General features: G+C 35.5%; 1 non-coding gene across 1 annotated transcript; it reads left to right on the forward strand.

The window, feature by feature from the left end:
• The first annotated feature begins 454 nt into the window (after nt 1-454).
• LOC114237999 (U6 spliceosomal RNA) lies at nt 455-561 on the forward strand. Its single transcript, XR_003623444.2, has one exon. It is a non-coding gene; the product is annotated as a U6 spliceosomal RNA (small nuclear RNA).
• The last annotated feature ends 5599 nt before the right edge of the window (nt 562-6160 follow it).

Below are 6160 nucleotides of genomic sequence, written 5' to 3' on the forward strand. Positions count from 1 at the left end.
TCATGAAAACCATGACCTTACAGAATCTTCCTCTGCCAAATGCTTTATATTAAAGTTACATTTATCACACAACCAAACACCCATATCTGGACACTTACTTTCTAGCAACAACTGCAAGATAATCCAGAGGAAGAATTAACTTAAAAACCAATCATGGTATGTAAGTCACAGGAAAAATACATCTCCTTGGAGGAATAAGGTTGCAGTTTATCAGTCCTAAACTCACGAATTTCCCCAACACTGATGTGAGACCTACCTAGAGGGCAGGTTACAGAACTGGGTTTCCTACAGTATGGTTTCTGAACTAACTAAAGAGCTTCCAAAGCATGTACATTTCCTGCCATTAGGCGGTGGAAAATTCTTCCCCCTTCAGAGCAAAAAGTCCCCCAGGACCTCCTAAAGGTGTTATAATTGATTTTAAAACATCTCACCAAACATAATTATAAGTACTCGTGTGCTCGCTTCGGCAGCACATACACTAAAATTGGAATGATACGGAGAAGATTAGCATGGTCCCTGTGCAAGGATGACATGCAAATTCATGAAGCATTCCATATTTTTATGTATATGTATAGCGGATTCACGTTGCTATAAAGCAGAAACTAACATACCATTATAAAGCAACTATACTCCAATAAAGATGTTAAAAAAAAAAGTACTTGTAAGATTCCTCAAAATACCTCTTTGGAGTATCCATACAGAGACACAGAGTAGAGCTATACATTTGGAGAAGAATTAATATTAAATTTATTTCACCAAACACTGTGAACTACCCACTAGTGACCTACCATTCAGCTTACCTGAAGAGCAAAAATTTAAATCTAAATGATTATAGTCTCAAATCTTATTTTAATAATACAAGCAGGATTGGACAGTATCTTCCTGCAGTGTGTGAAGTAGTTCATACTCGCTGTACTTTTTCACTGTGTGTAAAGAGGGACATCAAGTGGTTTAAGTTCTGGAAGATGGGCATTTTCTCAAAAATCTTTTAAGCTCTTATGGCCCCCTGGCAGGATGGATAGAAAAAAGGAGTGCAAAGGATAGAAAATTTCAAAACACTCATCTTTTTAAAAAATTACTTGAATAATTTCAGCCAATTTTTGTAAGGATCAATTTTCCTTAGTTAGAGACAGTTTTCTTTTGGATATTCAGTCATATCTCAATTATCCCCAGTAGGTAAGGGATATAATAATGTTTAGAATACATAAATAATTTATGTATCATAGTATGTGTGTATGTAGGTATTTTGTTATATAAGCTATTTTGCTTTCCTATTGCATTTTTTATGTTACATAATAAAGTTAATTTGTTATTCCTGAACAACAACAAAAAGACCTGAAAAAGCCCAAAGCATTGCGAATGCTAAGGTCAAGTTGTGAAAAATAAATTTGCTACAGTATGCAAGGACTAAACCATACAACTTTTTTTAAAAGATAGTTATAGCTTGTCTACATCTATGATTTGAAATGTATCCCAAATAAAAGTCCTGGGCACGTCTATTCCCATACATTTGTAATCCCTTTGTCCTGTTTATGGAACAGATAAGTGAAGAAGAGCTTTATAACAATTTTCAGCAAGAAAGAAAAGTTAGGCTGCTGGATAACTGCACAGAAAGCCACTACTGACAAGAACCACCTGCCTATTATTTAAATATTTCTCATACCAGAAAAGCATGAAGTTCTTTTGAGGTTGTTTCTCCCCTTAGTCCTTCAGGCCAGATTCTACAGATAAGGGGGGAAATGAGAGGCATTACTACTTGGTCTTGCCTGAGCTATTGAGTTTATAGTAAAATAAAATATAGTAAAATAAAAAGCTAATATGGACACTAAGCAACAAAAGAGTTAAACAAGTATAAATTGAAATAACAAAACTCATTCTGTAACAGTGACACCTTCAGCTCCAAGTGAAGTGGAATGATCAATGAAGTACACGGGCAGGGGAGTCCCAGCACCTCACTTCCAAGCCTGGTCAGCCTCTTCCAAACTCTAGCAAGCTATTTAACTGCTCTAGATCATGTTTCTTCCTATGTGAAATGGGAATACCCACCTCAATGGGTATGGTGAGAAACAAATAATCAGATTGAAAGCATTTGTCAAAGTGTCTGGCACATGGCCAACACTCTGTACATGCTAGCTGCTACTCTTATTAACCCAGGAGTGAGATTATCCAACTGAGGGACAATATTTGGACAGGACATCCTGATCTGAGAATGTCTCTCATTTCTCATACTGACATAATTTAAGTTCTCCCTTTCATGAATTCTTTTTTGAAAACTTAATTCCAAAAGTAATACACATATATTTTATAAATAAAAAACACTAAAGAATAGGTTCAAAGTGAGTCCTATACCCATCTCCAATACCAACTGCAATTATTCTTACTTTAAAAGTCACAACTGCTCTTGGTTTGAGAACCAGTTTTGTTCTTCGTTTTACATGTGTCTATCCCTTTATATGTTTAAACAAAAATAGATGTAGTTATTTATAATCTTTTAAAATAGAAATTGAACCATGTTATAAAAATTATTCTAATATCTGCACTTTCACTTAACAACATATCCAGGATATCCTTCAGTATGTGTTAGTGTGTGAAGATTTATGCTGTTGACATAAATTTAATATTAAATTTTAAATAAAGAGACAAGATAAGGACACAAAGTGTTCTTTCATCACTGTTTAACTTTTAAGAGCGATGACTGCGTTGAGATTATGTTGATTTTTTTAAGTCCTTTACCATTTAGAGATATCTACTGAAATATTTACAGATAAATCATATGATGCCTAGGATTGGCTTCAAAATAACTGGAAGAGGGATAGAGAGAAGGAAAATGAGGGGATAAAAATAAAACAAGATTGGCCATGAGTTAATAATTAAGCTGGTTGGTGAGTATATGAGTGTTAGACTATTCTCTTCTCTGTACTTTTAAATATTTCTGAAATTTTCTATATTAAAAAATTTTAACATTTTCTATCCTTAAAATTTAGCTATTAAATTCCAAACAGCTATGCATTTAACTTACAGCAATTAATTTCTGATTAGTTTGATCAACGAAACCAATGGTTCCCAACACCCATCCCCTAAACGGCACAAACAAAAAACAACTTAGCTTCCTTGTAGTTTGAATGTTGCTATAAAAATCCAAATACAATAACCAGCCCAGAGAAGCAGTGTTCACTAATGTTATGGGGGTATTTATGAACAGGTGTAAATTATAAACTATTATAATTATTGCTTTTTAGAGCTAATGCAGAAGTGTTTTCCTTTTTCTCTTATGTTGAAACTATAGCAGCTGGTTGAAAATAGAAAAACAGTTCTTTAGTCTATGTACAGCCAAAAAAATCAAGAAGATAATGTTGTGTGCTTTATTCACCCAGATAAAAAGACATACAATCTGGAGTGTACTCACCAAAACTCTGCCCTGCTGAAGCCAAGAGAAGGCCTTTGTTATGCCACTGGAGTAGAATAATTTTTTGAATCTTTGATTTGTATTTTGCTCTATGTACACCTCAATAGTTTCAAGAAGGCAGACAAACTGTTAATATCTTAAAGGGCACAGAACACAAGCTGCTTGGATTCTACAGCTCTTCCTGACTCTTGGCAACGTCTACACTCACTGAAGAGGTAGGTCCATGTGGCCTGAAGGCAGATGGGATAGCCAGAGTACCTTCTAGGGCAGCAAAAGGGAAAAGGAAAAGTTTTCTCAATATTGGAAAGAGGACAGAATTCAGAAGGTGCAGTGAGACACAGAACCTGGCAAGACAAGAGGGTGTCTGTGTGGTGCACCCAGAGAGGCCAAATTGTTGGCCCCGCAGTCCTTTCAAAGATTCCTAACACCAAGCATGAACTAGAAACAGTGGAGGAGCAGAGTCTAGTAGGACCAAGCTAGCTGGACAATGGCCATCTCCATATTATCCAGTGAGAGCCAATGATCAATGACAAGAGCTATGATCTTCACTATGGTTTGGCACCATTTAAGATCCTGAATCTTTGCACAATGTTTGGGACAAGAGAGCACTACATAAATATTTAGATTTAATTCCTGCCAGCCCAGAAGTATGATGAGATTTTACCTAGATTTGGGTTTAAGTGACTTTAAAGAAAATAAACATGTGCAGTAGTTTCTACAGATCTGGGTTTGTGTTTGTTAATTCACACAGATGACTCCATTTAAAGAGCAACCATGCCAATAAAAGTGGCTATAAAAGCAACCTGCATCCATGCTGTAATAATAACCATGTTTCACATCTGCACAGCTTTGTACATTTGGTAAGGTGTTTTCACATGTTATCTCATTTGATCCTCACAGAGTTAAGAGGGTTCAGTGGCTCTCGAGCTGTTGAGAGTAGATGGGGAGGAGCAAATGGTTTAATGGAAGAGAGGATTTTCTCCCAGGCATCTGGTCACTAGATATGTCCTTTGCTCAGCTGCACTCTCATTTTCTCTCTCTCTCTCTCTCTCTCTCTCTCTATCAGAACAAGAGGAAAAATTTATTCAACTCTTCCTTTAAAAACATCTGTACAAAGTTGTCATTTCTAGGATGAATTTCACAGAACCCAATGCCAAGGATGACTTGACTTCTTAAGGGGTTGCAATTTAGGCTGCCACCCAATGGTGGTAGTAAGTCATGGCAAAACCTTCTCATGAAACAGAAAACCAGAACAAAACAACAAAACGAATACCTGTATGCATATTTGAGAAGGAGAAGAGATTATAACACTTTGCAATGCCTTCTTACTATCAGAAACAGATATCTTTCTTAAAACAACTCAACAGATGTAAAGTTTATTTAAAGAGTATTTTTCTATTGCAAACTTTTAAAGCCAAAGGATTTAACAGAAGTTGCCTCTGAGGAATGGGAGTTGGGGGAACGAAGCAGGTAAGACTTTCATTTCTCTACTTAGTACATTTCTATATTTTTGTATTGGTTACAATAAAATATATTACTTTTGTAATACGCTTAATTTGAAAACTAAAGAATTTTTTAATCAAAGGAATCTAATATCTAATTCAGTTCTTTTCCTCTTTATCACAAAACATCATTGCTAGTTCTCTTTTCCTTCTATACCTTACAGAGAATGAAAAAGAAAACCCTCGTTTCTTTCTTTTAATTGTTCACTTTTGTCACGAATACTCCTGCCCTGGCTTGTCCATGTCCTCTAGGCAGGAATTTCCAACTGTGGCAAGAACACCAGAGAAGGACTCAGAACCAGCGTCAGAATTAAAATTTCACTCTCCATCAACCTACACCATCTGGTGAGGGTACAAGGCTGAATGCATCTGTCGTTGCTTTTTCAGGCATACTCAGAGCAAACAGGCAGTAATCTAGGAGAGCAAGTTTTTTGTTCGTTTCTTTTGTAAAGTTGTAACAGGAAAAATTTCTCCAAAAGGCAAAATGCATTTTAACATCTGCAAAACTTACTACAAATAATAAATAAAATAACAGAATAGCTACATATAACTGTTCTTGTAAGAAAAAGAATGGGCTTTTTATTTTTGTAATGTGGGACTCATATCCTTAAGAGTGGTAGAGGAATATGAAACAGTGAAAGCCACTGATTTGGCTTGGTTCAAAGTCCCAGCAGCCTCCTTTTCAACTACTGGCTTTGACTTCTATAAGTTTTCTTTGTAAGTAAGAACTTGTCATAGGTAAAAAAAAAACCATTCAGTCTCTCCAGCCCTCTGATTTAACTTTTCTTTTGTTCCTCCTTATTATTAGTAAACACACAGTTTCCCCTAGAAGAAAATAAAAATCCATCTTAGCTGTGTCTTGACTTCCACAACCATAACATGTTCCCCTAACAATTCATTTCCACATTCTTTTTCTTTCTGAGAACCCCCTCCATCATTCAAAAATGTCTTCCAGTTTAGACATGGTAGCTTCATTTGCATAAATTAATCATATTTTTAAATTTTTTCTCCTCACAATCCCCATAGCAACTGGCTTTAGAAACTTCCACAGAGAGTCCAAAGATATCATATCTTTTAACTGAACAGAATATTTTGAATAGAATTAGTACAGGAAAATAAGATGGTTTCATTACCACGTCCTTGGCCTTTCATTCCTTTTTTTTTTTCTTTTGTAAAATAAAACTTTGTCAATTCCGCTATACAGAATTGGTTAGGTATTCTGGGGCTTATCAGTTATTAAAGAATGTGTATA

The sequence above is a fragment of the Balaenoptera acutorostrata genome, chromosome 19 (assembly GCF_949987535.1).
Source record: "Balaenoptera acutorostrata chromosome 19, mBalAcu1.1, whole genome shotgun sequence".
In the NCBI taxonomy this organism is placed as follows: domain Eukaryota; kingdom Metazoa; phylum Chordata; class Mammalia; order Artiodactyla; family Balaenopteridae; genus Balaenoptera; species Balaenoptera acutorostrata.